The 20,259-nt window shown below is 34.2% G+C and overlaps 1 protein-coding gene across 4 annotated transcripts in view; it reads right to left on the bottom strand.

Annotated features, from left to right (window-relative positions):
* The window catches only part of NLGN1 (neuroligin 1), a gene marked incomplete at both ends in the record, with an annotated part of 775,643 nt that overhangs the window by 77,148 nt on the left and 678,236 nt on the right, over positions 1–20,259 (bottom strand). The gene's annotated exons all lie outside the window — the stretch shown is intronic.

Here is a 20,259-nt window from a genome sequence, read left to right on the forward strand (position 1 = left end):
AATAAACAAAGAATCTGATACCCTGAAGATGAATCAGAAAGAAGCTCTGAAGGAAGTGAAAAATACAAAATTGAAGTGAAGGCATCAAAATAATAAACATTAGACAAGACCAAAAGAAAATAAAGTCTGACTCTTAGAAGATGACCACTCCAAAAATAAATGTATAGTATATAATTTAGGAAAAAACAATTTGTCAGCATAAATTGAACATCAAAGCGATATGGGCCCATCTTAAAAGAACTATTTTAAGAATAATAGGCACAAAAGAAAAGATAGAAGGTAAAACCAAAGGGATCAACCATTTTTTCAAAGAAGTAGTATCAGAAAATTTTTCCAGCATAGAAAAAGAGGTCAATACACAGGTACAGGAAACATATAGAAACCTCTCTAGACAAGAGCAGAGAAAAAGATTCACCACACAACATGATAGTCAAACTGACTAACATTGAGGCCAGGAGAGAATCTTAAAGGTGACAAAGGTATCACTCCAAACTTCCTAAGCCAAGTAATGAAACCCAGAAATCCTGAGGCAACATATTCCAAACTCTGAAAGAAAACAACTTGTAGCCCAAAATTTACTATGCAGCAAAAGTATCTCTCAAATTCAGTGAGGAAATAAATATCTTCACAACAAACAAAAAACTGAAAGAATTTATGTCTTCCAAATAACACTAGAGAAAATACTCAACGAAATTAATTTCAAAGAAGAATTAAGTAATGTATGCCAGAACCAGAAAAAAAAAATAATTTCCATCAGGCAAACAACTAAGAGAAAAGAACACTGTCTCAAACTGAAGTTAAAACTGAAAATGTTAGGCCAGGCTTGGTGGTCCACACTTGTAATCCCTGCACTTGGGAGGCGGAGACAGGAGTATTGTGCAGGTTCAAAGCCAGCCTCGCTGGCTTAAGAGACCCTGTTTCCAAATAAAAAGTATAAAATAGGTCTGGGAGTGTAGTCCAGAGGTAGAAGGGTTTCTAGGAACCCCATTACTACTAAAAAAAAAAAAACCCTGAAAATGTTAGGAATTAAAAATCATCTCTCAATAATCATGCTGAATATAAATGGCCTCAACTCACCAAAAAAAGACAAGTGACTCACGTTTGTAATCTCAGTACTTGGAAAGCTGAGACAGGAGGATCACAGACTCAAAGCCAGCCTCAGATACTTGGTGAGGCCCCTTTGCAACTTAATGAGACCCTGTTTCAAAAAAGAATAAAATATGGCTGAGAGTATAGCTCAGAGATAGAAGGCCCCTGGGTTCAATCAACAGTACTACTAAAACAAAAAACAAAAAATAAAAAACAAAAAAAGGTTGCAAAATGGATTAAAAACCAAAATCCATCTATATTCTGCCTGCAAGTAATACATCTTACAAATTAAGATAGTCACAAACTAAAGATGAAGAACTAGAGCAAGGTAACCCATGCTAATGAAACTCAAAGAAAAGTAGGACTAGCAATTATGAAATTATGATATCAGACAAATTAGACTTCAAACCAAAATTATTAGAAGAGACAAAGCAGGTCATTTTTAACTGATAAAAACAACAGCAAGAATGCTGGGTGTGGTCATGCATGCTTGTAATCCCTGTGCTTGGGAGGCAGAGACAGGAGGATTGCGTAAATTCGAAGCCAGCCTTGCTGGCTTAAGAGACCCTGTTTACAAATTATATATATATATATATATATATATATATATATATATGTGTGTGTGTGTGTGTGTGTGTGTGTGTGTGTGTGTGTGTGTGTGTGAAATTGTGTCTTGGAGTATAGTCCAGAGGTAGAAGGGTTTCCAGGAACACCAGTACTACCAAAAAAAAAGAGCAAGAAAAAATAACAATAGTCAATATTTATGAATCAAACATAGATGCAGCCATTTTCATAAAAGAAACTCCTTTTGATATTAAATATGCATAAATCCCAATACAATAATATTGGGAGACTTCAACACTCCTCTCATACTACTAGACCAATCTTCTATGCAAAAACTCAGTAAAGTTACCTTAGATCTAAAGAAAACCATTACTCAAATGTACCTGTTAGACACATATAGAATATTCCACCCAACTATAGCAGAGTTCGCATTTTTCTCAGGAGCTCACAGAACCTTCTCCAAAATAGATCACATCCTGGGCCATAAAGTGAGCACTAGAAAGTTTAAAAATGTGACATACTTTCCTGTGACTTTTCAGATCACATTGGAATGAAACTAGAAATTAACTATAAGAAGACACATAATAATTACAGAAACACATGGAGACTAAACATAGCACTGTTGAATGAGGAATGTGTCATAGAAGGAGAAAAATAAGAAATTCATAGAAAAAAATAGAGACACAACATATCAAAACTTCTGGGACACCTTGAAGGCAGTATTAAGAGGAAAATTCAGTGAGTGCCCACATAAGAAGAACAGAATATCATGAAATAAAAAGTCTAGTGACAAACCTCAATGCCCTTGAAAAGCAGGAATAGTCTAAGCCCAATGCCAGTAGAAGTAAAAAAAATATTAAAATTAGAGCAAAAGTCAATACAGAAGGGAATAAAAAAATGAGAAAACCAACAAAACAAAAATCTGGTTTTTCAAAAACATAAACAACATAGATAAACAACTAGCCAACCTGACAACATTGTTGACCCACAGCCAACAATAGGCCCATCATATTAAATGGGGGAAAACTGCAGTAATTTCCCCTAAAAATAGAAACAAGACAAGGATGTCCATTATCACATTTCTTTTAGTATAGTACTTAAGATTCTAGCCAGAACAATAAGTCAGAAGAAAGAAATCAAGGGAGGACAAATAGGAAAAGAACAACTAAAATTGTCTCTATTTGCAGATGACATGAAACTATACTTAGAAGATCCAACAAATCAACCAAAAGCCTTATAGAACTGATCAACAAATTCAGCAGTGTCTGATACAAAATCAGTCTTAAAAAAATCAGAAGCTTTTCTGTATTCCAATCATAAATCCACTGTAAAAGAAATCCAGAAAACACTTCCACTCAGGATATCCTACACAAAAATAAAATACTTAGGAATAAACCTACCCAAGGAAGTTAAAAAATCTCTACAAGAAAAATTATAAAACATTTACAAATGAAATTGAAGACCTAGGAAGATGGGAAAATCTTCATTGTCTTGGATAGGCAGAATCAATATTATCTAAATGGCCATTCTTTCCAAAGTTATCTATAGATTCAACACAATACCCATTAAAATACCAAGGTCATTCCTCAGAAATATAAAAAAATCAGTCCTTAAATTTATTTAGAACAACAATAAACAGTATAGGCAAAGTAGTTCTAAGCAACAAAAACCATGCAGAAGGAATCACAATATTTGACTTCAAACTATAATACAAAGCCATAATAATAACTGCATGGTATTGGCACAAAAACAGATACATAGACTAATGGAGCAGAACAGAAATTTCAGAAACAAATTTATACACTTATAGACTGATTTTTGAAAAATGAGCCAAAAAAAACATACACCAGGAAAAAAAGATAGCCTCTTAAACAAATGGTGTTGCCAAAATGGGTTAACCATATGCAGAAAAATAGAAATGAATCCCACTTACTCAACCTGCACAAAAGTCAATTCAAGATGATCAAAGACCACAAAAAATTAAAAGGAGGATTAATGCATGTAACTGCATGAGACTGAAAAGCTTCTGTATTAACAAAGGAAACTATTAAGAATATCAAGAGAGAACCAACAAAATGAAATAAAAATTAGCCAGCTTTCCCCCAACAGAAGACTGCAATATCTAGAATATACAGAGAATTCAAAAAATTCAGCACTAAGAAAACAAATAGCCCAATCAAAATTTGGCAAGTGAGCTAGACACTTTATGAAAGAAGAAATCCAAATGGCCAATAAGTTTATGAAAAAATGTTAAACATCATTAGCAATCAGAGAGACGCAATTCAAAACTACCCTGAGGTTTTACCTAACTCCTATTAGAATTGAAATAATTAAAAACACAAACAACAAAAGATGCTTGTAAGGGTGTGGAGAAGTAGGAACTCTAGTACATTGTTTCTAGGATTTCAAATTAGTGCAAACACTTTGGAAAATAATATGGAGGATCCTCAGAAGAATCAGAACGAACCTACCATATGATCCACTAATACTATTTCTGGGTTTCTACCCCAAAGAATAGAAACCAAACTACCAAACTAATGTATGTGTATCTATGGTCATAGTTGCACAATTCACAATTACCAAACTATAGAACCAGCCAAGATGTTTATCAAAAGATGAATGAAGCCGGGCGTGGTGGCTCATGCTTGTAATCCCAGCATTCAGGAGGCTGAGACTGGAGGATCACGGTTTGTGGACAGCCTCAGCTACTTAGTGAGGCCCTCTGCAACTCAGTGAGACCCGGTTTCAAAATAAAGAATAAAAAATAGGGCAGGGGCTGTAGCTTGGAGGTCGAATGCCCCTGGGTTCCATCCCCAGACCCACAAAAAAAAGATGAATGAACCACAAAATTATGAGATAGTACACATGAAATTTTCTTTAGCTATGAAGAACAAAATTATGTAGTTTTCAGAGAATGGATGCAACTGCAGGACATTATGCTAAGTGAGATTAGTCACAAAAAGTAAAAAATCAGATGCTCCCCCTAATATGTAGAAGCTAGGGAGAAAATTAATCATAGGAAGAATTCTAGACAAAGAAGGAGAACCCATAGATGAGCAAATAAGGCACCGTGAAAATGATGGAAGAGGGGAAAAGGAAAAATTCCTGATGTATATGATGTATATTCACCAACATATCAAAGTCAATCACTAAACCAAACATGAGCATGAGGGAGGGGGAGAGAATAGGGTGGGAATAGGGAAGGGCTAGTTGAGTGATGTGTGCATGTATGCCTCTACCATCTTGTACTCCATTAAGATGTATGACTACAATGCACCAATAAAAAAAAAATCTGTCACTTCATTTCTCTTAAAAATATGATATTTATGTATATTTCAAACTGATTACTTTTTAAAGAAGGGGAAAATAAACATAGAGTCTTAACAACTGATATTTTTGTGTAATTTTAAAAACATTAAAATGTTACTAAACATCAAGTAATAGTATGGATAATCGGACACTTGATTACTTTTTTTAATAAGAATGCAAAATTTTATTTTATACCTTACATGTACAAATAAGCAAATGTGTACACTGAGGTTCAATAATAATTTTGTTATCCAACAAGGATACAAAGTATAAATGTGGTTAACTAAGCATTTGAGGTAATATAGCAATAACATACCTTATTGAAAACCCAAAATGCACATATTATAAAACCTATATTGGTACTATTTATATCTATGGTATGAGATGATCCCAAGTCCCTTTAACATGTTGCAGAATGTAGTCACTTCTGTGCACATTAGCAACATTAGATAGCATCATACTTTTAAAATAAAAGCAAAATCTAACTTGTGAATCAAGAACATTTTAGTGCTATTTCCACATGTAAATAATTCAAGACCTCTGAAAAGAATAGTGAGTTTCCCCATTCATCCATATAATTTAAAAGCATTTTTCTTTCATTGTTACTAAAACAATTTATTATGATTACCCATTTAAAGCATTTTCTTTGCTGTCAGACTGTGGGCTGGGGATATAATGTAATAATCTATCATGGAACAAGGGAGCACTCCTGATGAATTACAACACTGGACTGTCCATGTCCTACCATGGTTGATTGACTGGGCCACAAAAGAAAAGCAGTTTTGAAAGAACTAGAAGGTCCAGAAAAGGTCCTTTTTTTTAATTTATTAAAAGATGTTGTCAGAGTATGGAAGACAAGGAATCTTGATAGACTAATTGAAAAAAACTTGAAGGTAAAAGATAAGAAAAATAGCAAGTTTTTTTTATGTTCAGTCACATGCAAATATACCTTGTATGTTAGAGGAATGACATGAGTTTTATGAGGGAAAATTAGTTTAGAAATGTCTATGCAAGCCAAATGTAGCGGTGTACATCTATACTCTCAGTACTTGGGAGGCTGAGATAGGTTTGAGGCTAGCATCAGCAACTCAGGCAAGTCCCTCAAAAAAAAAAAAGTGTTCATGGGTAGTGAATGATCACATAAAAAGAGAAAAAAATGGGTAGCTTCTTGTTATATAAGGTTGATATTTTCCCCAACTCAGTAAGTATTCTTGTTTACTAGATAGCAAAACTGCATTGGTAGTAGTAACCTTAATATAGAGACCACTGTGTGTGTGTGTGTGTGTGTGTGTGTGTGTGTGTGTGTGTGTGTGTGTGTATTACTGGGAACTTACTAATGAGAACTCTCAGTAAAAGTTAATGCTGTCCTGTTCTCTATTTTAAGATGAAGATTGAGGAAACTTGTGAACACTTCACTAACAGTAGATAAAAGCTATAACTCTAAGTCTCTGGACTTTAAATCCAGCATGACAAAGTACAGAGAGGGCAGGAATAATAGGAATCTATCTTCTTCTCAGGGCTGAGTGTCAATAAAAGATGATAATCCACATATCTAATTCTGCTTGACAGAGAACTACTGAAGATCAACTGAATCAGAGATCAACTGATTAAAAGTGATTTGTTTCCTGTCTCTTATCTTCATCTAATCATATTCATGCTCCATGAGCCACAGACCATCATAAACTCTTTACAGGTGACACCATGAGAAGCTTGCATATTCACAAGGCGATAGAGAGTTATGAAAATGTTTTAAATGTGCCTTATTTGTGCAAGTTTGCAGTCAGGATGTATAGCCATTCTCTAGTGGAGGGCTATTCAACAGCTTCTTCAGAAAATAACAAAGTGAGATTTTGTGGAACAAATACAAACCATTGATTAAAATTAAGAAATCAATTACACAATTTGAAATTCAATATAATTCAGTTGATATTAGTAAACTTTAAAAAGCAGAACAAAAATAATGATTTTATTGATGTTTTTAAGTGATGAAAAACTGGATAACTTTTTTATAAGTTAAGCAAATGGTGGTTGTTTCTCATTAATGGGAGTTATAGCACCACTACACTCAATTTGTACCTGAATTACTGAGCTCACTTCTGAATGTTTCATTTTGACTGACTGAAGAGTGGCATTGTAGCCTGAAAACCACCACTTATTAGTAAGGGAGAGAGGAACTAATTAACCTAGACAAGTGTGTGTGTGTGTGTGTGTGTGTGTGTGTGTGTGTAACTTACCATAAATAACCTAGGAGCTATTTCTGCTTGCAGGTGAGGAGTACAATATACCCTTGTTTATATTTCTCAAAAGGTCATAGCTAGCATCTATTAAGTACAAGATTCTGAGTTTTCAAATCATTCTTCAGTTTTTAAATTAAGTCATCCCAAAATAGGTTTAGCTACTTTTTTATATGACTACTGAGGAGTTACCTATCATTGTTGAACCAAATTCTAAAGATTCCTGTATTGGGTGCATATTTAAAGGAGCCACCTAAACCCTTTCAACTCAAGAATTTCTGCTTTTTTGGGAGCAGATGGAAATTTTGAGGCCCACAGTGATGAATATCTTGAGTCCCAATAAAACAAAATGTTTATGTAAGCACATATAACTATAATTATTTCTTGAGCACAAAGTAGGTAATAAAATATTTTGTTCTCTTGATTTCTTTCAGAAGCTCTAAGTAGACAGTATTTACATCTATGTGGAGCTCAAATAAAATAACCTTTTCCTTCAGGAAATATTATCATTCTGACATGGAAAATCTGATAGTAGGTAATGGTTTGCAGGTGAATTTTATTGTTGGTATTATATTTCTAAGCTATGATCCATTGGCCTAAATATTATTTGTCCAGTTTCTCATCACAAATTTGGAGCTGATAGTGCTTAAATTTAACTGAGTAGAAAAGATAAAGTTAAAAAAACACAATCTATTTTCAAGTTCTTTAAAATTTGGTCAACATTTTCAAAATGGAAATATGAGTATATATATATATATATATATATATATATATATATATATATATATATATATTATTCTATTATATAAAATTCTTGTTTTATATATATGCCTACACATACACATATATATGAAATGTTACAAAAACTGACAGTTAAATCAATCCCATAAATAAAATCTACTATATGTTTTCACATTGATTTAGTAATGAGATTATAGATACCACTAAACAGAATCTTTTTCTAACAATTATTAAAACCCAGAGATAATAAAAATGCAACATAACAATAAAATCCTACAAAGCACATTATACTCTACAAGGTACAGTAACATTTCTGGTTTTTTGGCTAATGAAAAACCATTTGGAGGTTTTTGAGGAAGAGAAACACTGAAGTAGTTAAGGGAAAGTGATCAGGAGTATCTATAAATAAAGACTTATAAATTGCTCAGGAAAAAAAGACAGAATTCAAATGTGGCAAAACATTAACATTTAAAAAATTTGAGTGAAATTGTTGTATATTTTTAACTCCTCCGTAAGCAGAAAACTATTTAAAAACAAAGTTAAAAGAAAAAAAAAGTGCTGCATGTGGTGGCACATACTTGTAATCCCAGTATTTTGGAGGCTGAGACAGGAGGATCATAGGTTCTAGGACATCCTTAGCAAGTATGAGACTCTCATTAATCTAGTAAGACACTACTTTAAAATAAAAAAAAAATAAAGAACAGGGCTCTGGGTATGATTCAGAGGTAAAATATTCCTGGATTCAATTCCTAGTATCACATGTACAAGAAATAAATAAATATAAAAAAGAAAAAATAATAGAGTTTGGAGGAAAGGAGAGAGAAAGAAAATATGTGTGTAGTGTGTGTGTGTGTGTGTGTGTGTTTGTATGCGTGTGTATGTGTAGCTGTTGGATTCATGCTCAATTAAATGAAAAGAACTCATGCTAAAATTCAAGAAACAAACTGAATGTATTATACTTTACATAAAAAAGAATTCCATAAGAAATGGATTTCTTTTGCCTACTCCAGGTACTCAGAAATGTTACTGCTGTGATTATCATGTCACATCTCATCTAAGAGTGAATCAATCAATCCACATGGAAGCTGCCAAGGGTTCTTACTGTCTACCAAAGACTAAGCAGAATAAGAATAGAGAACAGCACCCAGTGGATCATTGCTGGAAAGCTCATTGGAATTTCAGAGTAAGGATAACATGTAAGGATAACTTACTTTGATGACTCTAGTACAAATATACCTTGAAATTGGACTAGCTTCATAATTTGATTAACATATCAATCTCAGCTTAGGGAACATCTCTCTCATTGCCTCCCTAAATATTTTTTCTCTCTTATGTAATCCTTTCTTTATAATCCTCTTTATAAATATTCCTTGTCTTCATATCTTTTTCAGAAAATGTCTTTCCTTATTGGCCTTTATTTCTTTTTTTATTTCCTAACTTTTTAACTAGATTTGTTTCTCTTATCTATTACTGTCTGTATAATCAGAACACATTGTACTTTATAAAATTTAATTGTTGAATTTAGTGAATACAATATAAACTTTACAATATCATATTTGGAGCTAATTTTAAAATATTTCTTTTGATTAAAAACTGGCAGCCAGACATGGTGGTGCATGCCTGTAATCCCAGTACTTGGGAGGTTGAGACAGGAAGATCACAGTTTCACCATCAACCTTAGCTGTTTTAGTGAGGCCCTCTGCAACTTAGTGAAACTCTGTTTCAAAATAGAGAGTAAAACAAAGGGTTAGAGGTATAGCTCAGAGGTAGAATTCCTGAGTTCAAGCCCCTGCAAAAATAAAAGACAAACAAACAAAAAAACAAACAAAACAACAAAAAACAAACAAAAAGCTACCTTTAAATTGCTGTTTCCTTGAATTTGGCCCATCATTGATTTGTTTGTTTGTTTGTAATTGACATTTATTAGTTTAAAAATTGAACGAAATTTAACCTTAGTTACCTAGGTACAGATACTGTGGGTGAAAAAAATATCACAAATATCTTATTTCAAATTTGGACTTCAGAGTGCTCTAATTTCAGACAGCTGTGGATAAAAAAAAAAAAAAAACATCTTTTTATTTCTATGGTAGTGGCCACTCCCTGGTGACCTCATGAATATATTTTACGACAGTGCCGTCTAGTGCATATCAGATGAATAGCAGTCTGGCTATTTCTGAGTTGACCCAATTGTTATTCAGTAAAAACAAAATTCTTCTCCCTGCAAAAACTAAATTTTATATTTTTTACATAGATTTTAAAGGCTTCACGGATACAATCTTAGAAAGTAAAATTTTAAAAATATGAGGACAACCAACACTTGAGAGGAACTACATGACCTGAATGAACCTAGGAAGTGATGGGAAAAACCTGGAAACTGAAGACAAGTGGTTTACAAGGTGGAGTTTAGGAGCCAGGACATGCGAAGTTGATGTCTATGCTAACCCTCCATTGTTCAAGTATTGGCTTTTTTAAACTTCAGAACAGAGATCCTATCCTGCCTCTCATAAAAATTCCCACCCAGCACAGCAGTGCACACCTGTAATACCAGTATTTGAAAGGCCAAAACAGGGGGATGGCAAGTCTGAATTCAGCCTCAGCAACTTAGTGAGACACTGTTCAAAATATAAAATAAAATAGAGCTAGCTGTGTGCTCGGAAGTAGAATATCCCTGAGTTCAATCTCTAGCACCACAAAAGCAAAAACAACTTCCAGCCCTTTAGCCTATGAAACATGTATACCCCTACAAAAATAAGTGTTGTAAATAAGTGTTTCTCAAATATCAATGCACACACATATCACCTGGGTGTTTTATAGAAATAAAAATTCTGATTTAGTAAGCATGGGCAGGCTCTGAGAGCCTGCATTTATAGCAGGCACCCAGGTATCCCTGTTGCTTCTGCTACACAGGCCACTTTCTGAGTAACAAGGCTCTACATTGCAATGACCTTCTGGTGAATTTCAATGTTTTATATGGTTAATGATGTTTATAAAATTGCAGTAATTGTCTTATCACTATATTTTTAAACTTTTTGGAATTTGGTGCCTACTTATATTTTTTTCTACATAATGTAATTATGTATATTACACAGATACACAGTGCACACTAGATCTCATACTCAGTTAAATTCTACTTTAAATTGTATTATTTTACATAATCTTTGAATAGAAATTTTCTTCTTCAATATAAGAGAAACTGGTGTGTGAAATTTTTTTGGTTGGCATCTCAAAATGCAAGCAGAATAATATTATTAATTTGTAAAGAGAAAACACATTTAACAAGATAAGAAATAAAAAACTACTGCTTTTCTGTCCAGGCATAATGGTATTTAGATGATACTTTATTTGTACAGCTCTTCTCTCCCTCAGTTAGCATCCTCCAGTAGCTCTATAATAGAAGAGACTCATGGACTGGACAATGGTGCTTTCTATTCAAAGCAAAGGCAAAGAAACAATTACAGTAATAGGTTTTACAATCACAGATTGGTAAGAATAAAAAAATAATGCAGAGGTAACCATATTCCAAGAGAAGAAAGGGAAAGAAATAAAGGGATCTAAGATATTTATGTTTCTTCTAAAACCTTTTTCTTTCTCCAGCTACCATTCTGTTTTCAATCTTCTTGCGTGACACTTTCCTTACTTTTTCCCTATGCTTGGAGCAGAGATGACTGAAAATCATGACTGGGACAATCTATTTCTGAGAGGTGAAGAAGGGGTTTGTGTTGTAAATAAAAGTTCTCAGAATCACTCAGAACCACAAGAGACATTAACAATTATCCCATCCAAACTATCCTTTGCAACAAATATCTAACATTTATTGAGCATTAACAGCGTAATTAAGCACTTGTCTCCAGCTTTTCCTGGTAGGAGGGAGGTTATGTTAACTATTGTTTATAGGGAAATTTAAAACATAATTTACTAAATGGATATCTAAATTATTTAAATTTATTGATGTTAGAAAATAATGTTCTATTTTAAATTTTTTTCATCCATACTAATATTAATTGTAATTTTATTTATTTAGTTACTTACTTGTTTTTGTTTTTGTGGTATTGGGGATTGAACTCAATGGCATTTTACTTCCAAACTACACCTCCATCTATATTTTATTTTATTTTTTATTTTTTATTTTTTTGTGGTACTAGGGATTGAACCTAGGAGCATTCTACCACTTAGCTACAACCTCCAGCACTATTTTTTATGTTTTATTTGGAATCAGTGTCTAAGTTGCCGAAGGCCTCACTCAGTAGCTGAGGCTGGTCACAAACCGGTGATCCTCCTGTCTCAGTCTCCCAAGTACAGGGATTACAAGCATGTGACACTATGCCCAGCTAGTTTATTTTTTATTTTGAGCAGGGTGTCACCAAGTTGCAGAGGACCTAAGTTTTGAGGCTGGCCTTGAATTGTGATCCTCCTATATCAGCCTCCCAACCACTAGGATTACAGGTGTGTGCCACCATGCCCTGTGTAATACTTATTAATAAACAAAACTATACACATTATATAATATATATTATACTTCTTTTTTACTTAATATGTTAAAACACGCTGGGTGAGGTGGCGCACACTTATAATCCCAGCATTTGGGAGGCTGAGACTGGAGGATTGTGGTTCGCGGACAGCCTCAACTACTCAGTGAGGCCCTCTGCAACTCAGTGAGACCTGGTTTCAAAATAAAGAATTAAAAATAGGGCAGGCGGTGTAGCTCGGAGGTCAAATGCCTCTGAATTCCATCCCCAGACCCGCAAAAAAAAAAAAAAAAAAAAAAGTTAAAACACAACAATGTGAAAAAGAAAAAGTAAAATGTTTTAAAGGTATTAATTACACTGGCTTAATTACATTTTGGTTAAATAAGCTTGTTAAGAAGTATCCTTGAGTATAAATTATCTAAAAATCTTGTTCACCGTACTTTACTCAAATACTTTTTGCTGTAAAACATCCATTATCTGTGAAACATGCACATGTCCTCAGACTGGCCACTCACCAAGTGCTTTTGAAAGTTTTTGTTAATATAACATGGGTGGAAAGGCATGGCATTTAAATCTGTATAGAATATATATGAAAGAAATGGAACACATATACAGTTATGTATATATGCTTTGAAATATTATTATTATTATTATTATTATTATTATTATTATTATGGTGGTACTGGGATTCCTGAAAACCCTTCTACCTCTGGGCTACACTCCCAGATACCTATTTTTTTTATATTTTTATTTGGAAACAGGGTCTCTTAGGCCAGTGAGGCTGGCTTCAAACATGCCCAGTCCTCCTGTCTCCACCTCCCAAGCATGGGGATTACAAGCGTGAGCCACGATGCTTGGCTTGAAATGTTATTCTTTTATTTAGAAAATTAGAAACATTAGATGAGCGAACCAAAGCAAAGCACTGAGTAAAAAAGGAAAAACAGGAAATAGAAATGGACATATTTCAGCTGGGTGTGGTGGCATGCACTTATAATACCAGTGTTTGGAAGGCTGAGACAGGAGGATCACGGTTCAAAGAGAGCCTTGGCTACTTAGTGAAGCTCTTTACAACTCAATGAGACCCTGTTTCAAAATAAAGAATAAAAAATCGGGTTTGGGGTGTATCTCAGAGGTAAAATGACCCTGGGTTCCATCTTCAGTACCACAAAACAGAGAAAGAAAGAAAGAAGGAAAGAAAGAGAAAGAAAGAGAGAGAGAGGGAGAGAGAGAGAGAGAGAGAGAGAGAGAGAGAGAGAGAGAGAGAGAGAGAGAGAGAGAGAGAGAGAAGGAAGGAAGGAAGGATATTTCTGGAAACTTACCTGACCCAGACTGAAATATCTGTGTCCTAGATATCTTTTCTACAGAAATATGACTCCAAAATACAGGCACAGGCAGCAAATTTCTCAAGACCTTCAAAGCTCAAGAAATTAAAACAAGAGTTAAGTGGGATGGCATCAAACTAAAAAGTTTCTGCTCATCAAAGGAAACCATCAAGAACCTAAAGAGGAAGCCTACACAATGGGAAAAGATCTTCACCAGCCACCACTTTGATAGAGGGCTAATATCCAGAATATACAAAGAGTTCAAAAGACTCTACTCTTGCAAAACAAATAACCCAATCAAGAAATGGGCAACTGAATTGAATAGACACTTCACAAAAGAAGAGATACAAATGGCCAGTATATACGTGGAAAAATGTTCAACATCATTAGTCATCAGAGAGATGAAAATCAAAACTACACTGAGATTCCATCTAACCCCAATTAGAGTGGCAAGCATAAAGAAATCAAATAACAACAAATGTTGGAGAGCATGTGGGGAAAGAGGAACTCTTACACTTTTGGTGGAAGTGCAAACTAGTTTAGTCACTATGGAGATCAGTGTGGAGATTACTTAGAAAACTGGGAATGATTCCACCATATGATTCAGCTATACCACTCCTGGTTATCTTTCCAAAGGGGTTGAGAACTACAGTAACATATGCATACGCATATTCATAGCAACACAATTTCTAATAGCCAAAATATGCAACCAACCTAGGTCTCCATCAACAGATAAATGGATTGCAAAATTATGGGAAATACACACAGTGGAATTATACTCAGCTATAAAGAAGAACAAAATCATGAAATTTGCAAGAAGATGGAAAGACCTGCATAATATTAGATTAAGTGAGATCAGCCAAGCATAAAAAGAGAAAGAACAAATGTTTTCTCTAATATGCCCAAAATAAAGACTATTAGGAATACAAGAGGGAGTCCCAATAATGGAGGAAAACCTCAGCAAAGCTAGAATAGAAGGGTTGGAGAGGAAGAAGGCTGAGGTTGATTAATGGAGGAGCTACATTCGAATATGTGTAAAATGTGAATGTAGCTTGGTCATCCTGGACACTCATTGTTGGGAGGGCAGAAGGGAATTGCGAGGAGAAAAGGACGCCAAACACAGTCTGAAGGTATTCCATTTCTAATATAAATCTCATAAAAATAAATAAATAAATAAATAAATAAATAAATAAATAAAATGCAAAAAATTTTTGACTGAAGAATTAAAGCAGCTTAAGTGGTATTTCAAAAGTCACTATCCAGCAAATAATATGTTTCAGCCACTTTTACCCATATAGTTCTTCAAACAGAAAAGAAGCACAGTAGGATGTAATTTTTCAAAAAATACATTAAAAAAAAAACTTTAGTCATCAAGGCTTCTGCCACTATTCTTTATGGTCACAGCTAGTAAATTGTATTTTATAGGAGGTGTACTAATGCTACCTGAAATACCAAAAATATGCTTCAAATGTTAAAGGTATTTTAAAGTTTTAAAACTAGATTACAAATGAAGACAGGCATAGTTGTTTGGGAAAAAATAAAAAAAAAAAACTTTCCTTTCTGTAAGGTTTATAAAAAGAATACATTCTGCTCTCTGTAAATGTTGGAAAAACCTTTTGTACATTAAAAATGTGAATTTACACACACTCCAGATCTTTCTACTCTTAGTTCTTTACTCATTTTGATACTATTTTTGTATAATATTGCTTATTTTCAGTATAATTTATGCTTTATACTATTTCTATAATAAAAGCAACTCTAGCCAGGGAGACATTTCTTTTGTCTGAAAATGAGAACTAAATGGGAGGAAAATCCATTATACCCTTAGTAGCTATGTTATTTGACAGAACATATCATTGAAACGTTAAAAAAAAAAAAAGTCAGTCTGATTGTCCCATACTGCCTAATGAAAAGTTTTCAAGCATATTTTTACTATATATTGTTCACAAATACTTCATTGTCCCCTGACAGATGGTCTGTGGCAAATCTCTAAAATCTTTTCTCACAGTACTACAGCTTAAAAGATTTATACCATCAGACAATGTACCTCAAAAGCTAATGTTGACTCTTCCGATTTCAAATACTGTAGTCTAATAAAAATTTAAAGAGTCCAAGCTCCTCTCCAGGGAGTATCTGTCAAGCATCTCTTGAAAAAAAACAAACAAACAGTTTCTACGTAGAGTCGCAATGTTACATCTTTGAGAAAAGACATAGTAAGGGTAAGTATATCTTAACAAAAAATTCAAGTTATGCCATTTGATGTTAAAATAATGGACTCTGCTCTCTCAATAACTGTATCAAAACATCCAATATTTCAGATGTGTTTATGGATGGAAAACTAAAATCTCAGACATATATATATATATATATATATATATACATTTGCATACAAACATCAGTGTACACATGAAAACGAAAACATATACATACACCATACACATCTAATCATCTTTAAGACCTTGCAGTTTTTTTTCTTTTATTGCTTTTATCATCAAATTTCTGTGTAAATGCCCCTAGAGATAAAACAGAGTTCATTTTGGTCCAACATCATTTCACATTTTGCTCTCCTCTCCACAAATTTCATTGGTATTCCTTCATTTACAATTTCTTGTTCAGTAAATTCCTTATAGTAATAATCCTTTATTAAAACTTGGTTTGAAATATCCTTTGTAGAAAGAACTAAACCACTTACTTGTGTCACCTATGGAAGATTTTAACAAAGGGCAAAGAGCCCTAGATTAAATTGAAAAGATCAGGAGAGCCCAGGGAAGATGGAGACTGAAAGCAGCAGTGTTTCCTAATCCTGCTAACACTTGGTCACCATTATCCCCAAAACAGAGCACTACAAAACCAGATAATATGGTCAGCAGAGGAAAAGTGATAATAAACACAAGAGATAGAAGAAGGAGAAGAGGAGGAAGAAGAAGAAGAAGAAGAAGAAGAAGAAGAAGAAGAAGAAGAAGAAGAAGAAGAAGAAGAAGAAGAAGAAGAAGAAGAAGAAGAAGAAGAAGAAGAAGGCGGCTGACAGGAAAAAAAAAAAAAAACTGAAAAACTGCCCCACCTGCTGCACAGGCAGTGGATGCCACCAGGGCACAGCTTTTCTGCACAGCACTGCCCACAAGAGACACAGATTTAAATGGAGAGACAGCGGACCCACAGCTGCTAGCCAGCTTGCGCGTAGTCCTCCTACAACTTCCCAGGAGCTAAACACACCACCAGTAAAGTTCTGCACCAGCCACTCATGTGGAGCTGACTTGATGCCATCAATGTCATCAATGCCATCAACCAAGGGACAGCCCACCTGCCATGCCCCCCCTAGAGTCCCAGCACAAGAGTCCCAGCACAGTGATTTCCTGCAGTGTAAGTGATTTGCATCTCAAAATGAATTGCTCAGGGAACTTGCCCCTAGGGACTCACATAGCCCAGGTCTGTGAACCTCAACAAAGAGCTAACAGAATGGGAGAGAATTTTTTCCAGCTACTCCTCCCATAGAGGACTAATATCTAGAATATACAGAGAACTCAAGAAACTCAACACCAAAAAACCAAATACTCCAATTAAAAAATGGGCAAGTGAACTTAATAGACATTTTACAAAAGAAGAAATTCAAATGGGCAATAAATACATGAAAAAATGTTCAACATCATTGGCAATTAGAGAGATGCAAATGAAAACTACTCTGAGATTTCACCTAACTCCAACTAGAATAGCAATCATTCAGAACACAAACAACAACAAATGCTGATGAGGATGTGGAGAAGTGGGAACTCTAAAACATTATTGGTGGGATTGCAAACTAGTGCAACCACTTTGGAAAATAGTATGGAGGACCCTCAGAAGAATGGGAAAAAATCTACCATTTGACCCAGCAATACCACTTCTGGGTATCTATCCAAAAGAAAGCAAACCAAACTATCAAACTAATCCATGCATATCTAAGTTCATAGCTGCCCAATTCACCATAACCAAACTATGGAACCAACCAAGATGTCCCTCTATGGATGAATGGATTTGTAACTTTGGGATATGTACACGATGGAGTTTTACTCAGCCATTAAAAAAAAAATACAATTAGAGCATTTTCAGGGAAATGGATGGAACTGGAGGACATTATGCTAAGCAAGATTAGTCGCAAAGAGTAAGAAATTGGATGCTTTCACTAACATGTGCAAGCTAAAGTGAAATGGGTCATAGAAGGAAATCCTGGTGAAAAAGGAGATCCTATAGAGGAGCAAATAAGGCAATCTGATTGAGGGGATGGGAGGTGGGGAAAAAAGCTCTCTAAGGCACATGATGCATGTAGACAAATGTATTGATATCAATCATTCAGCCAAGTATGGGAGGGAAGGTTAGGGAGGGAAGGGGATGGGGATTGAATGGGGGCTGACTGGTGATGTGTGCATATATGCCTACAAAAGTTTTTTTTCTTTATCCCAGTATGATATATGAATACAATGCACCAATAAAATAAAATAAAATAAATTTAAAAGATCATCACTTTTTTATAGAAAAAGTCTTATTATTGTCATTATAGCATTTTAAAATACATTTGTACTATCACTCTAAATAATAAAATTTCTTTAAAATTAGATTATGCCAGGTGTGGTGGCTCACATTTGTAACCCCAGTATTTGGGAGGCTGATACAGTAGGTTCATGGTTTGCAGAAAGCCTCAGCTACTTAGTGAAACCCTTTACAACTCAGTGAGACCGTGTTTCAAAATAAAGAATAAAAAGCAGGGCTGGGGATTTAACTCAAAGGTAGAATGCCACTGAGTTCCATCCCCAGTATTGCAAAAAATAATAAAATAAAATAAAATAACATCAGCATATCATTGTTCTTTATTAAACAAAACACAAAATATCTCCGTCAGTGGTCTACTTTCTATCCAGAATGACTTCTGTCAACATTTTTTTTTTTTTGAGAAAGGATAAATGTTCATCTTAAAGAACAATGTTAGTTCTAGACTTTCTCCAGATCTAGTAACTTAATAAAATTTAATGAAGATGAGATACCTTCAAACTTTTGCCATGGGCCATTTTGATTGCATTGTGGTTCACTTTTGTGAATGCAAAAGATAATAATATGCTTAAATAGAGAAAACCATAGATAGTCGCTTTGAATTCACCATTATTTAAAAATCACTGCTGAAAGGAGCAAAAAGCAGTTGAATTCAATTAAATAATTTACATTTATAAATTAATTAGTTAAATTATCTATGGATGATTATTAATACCACTATAATTATAATTAATTTGTGGTGCTTGGGATTAAACAGGGGCTTTCTAACTCTTTACCATATCCCTAGATTTTTTTTTTTTTAAACAGTGCCATGCTGGGATGCCTTTAATCCCAGTACTTGTGAGACCATAATAGGAGGCTCTTAGATTTGAGGCCATCCTCTGAAATTTAGCAAGGATGTTTCAAAATAAACAAAAAATAAACATTAAAAAGAACTGATGGTGTAGCTCAGTGGTAAGTTGCTCTGGATTCAATCTTCAGTACTTCCCCCTGGAGTAAAAAAAGACAAAAAAAAAACAAAACAACAACAACAAAAAAAAACAGTGTCTTGAGAAGTTACCACTTAACACTTATCACAATGAACCTGCGATCTTTTTGTCTACAACGCTCTTGTGTGCCCCTCTGTGCCCAGCCTTATCAAAATTATTTTAATAATCTTATTATATCCAGACATTTTTAGCTATGTCAAACAGTTTTTTAAAAATTTTAACATTAATACTTGATTTTCAGTAATTGAAAAAAATTGGATTTTTAGAAAAACACTTTCAATTAAAAATGTAAAAGTGACTTCTACGAAGATGGTGACCAAGGGTAGCAGCACATACCAGTCCTACTGACACCTGATCTCCACTGCCTAAAAAACAATGTTCTTACAAAAGCCAGAAAACATCATAACTATTTAAAAGAAACACAAGGTAAGCAAAAGACAGAAGAAAAAAAAACACTGAAGACTGATAGATCAAAGAGCAGAAAAGAAACCTACTTGCCTTGTGGTTGTGGGCAGCACAGTGGCAACCTCATACCTCACTGTACCTGACTCCTGAGACATTCAATCCTACCTGTGAGTTTACCCTATTCTTGCATTTATGACTTCACTTCCCTCCTGACTCAACCTTCACTGTTGACTACAACACAACATACCCTTGAATATACCAGCTTACACATAGAAACTGAGAGAAAACTATCAAAAGCAACAGATACAAACTTCTGAAATCATAAAAGGGAGGAATAACAAAAAAGCAATGAGCTTTCACAACACCACAATAACAGAATCTGACTACCCAGAATTGCAGAGATTGCCAGAAGAACAAATAAGAAATAAAATGGTATAAATTATACAGAACTTTTAAAAAGAATTTATAGAGACTCTGAAAGAAATGAAGAATTCAATAATTAAATGGCAGGCATCAATTCAAACTATAAACAATCAATTAGTCCACATGGAGAACAGAATCTTGCACCTAAGATGATCACTCCAAGAATGAACTCATAGTATATAACTTAGAAAAAAGC

This window comes from Muscardinus avellanarius (assembly GCF_963383645.1).
Source record: "Muscardinus avellanarius genome assembly, chromosome: 5".
In the NCBI taxonomy this organism is placed as follows: domain Eukaryota; kingdom Metazoa; phylum Chordata; class Mammalia; order Rodentia; family Gliridae; genus Muscardinus; species Muscardinus avellanarius.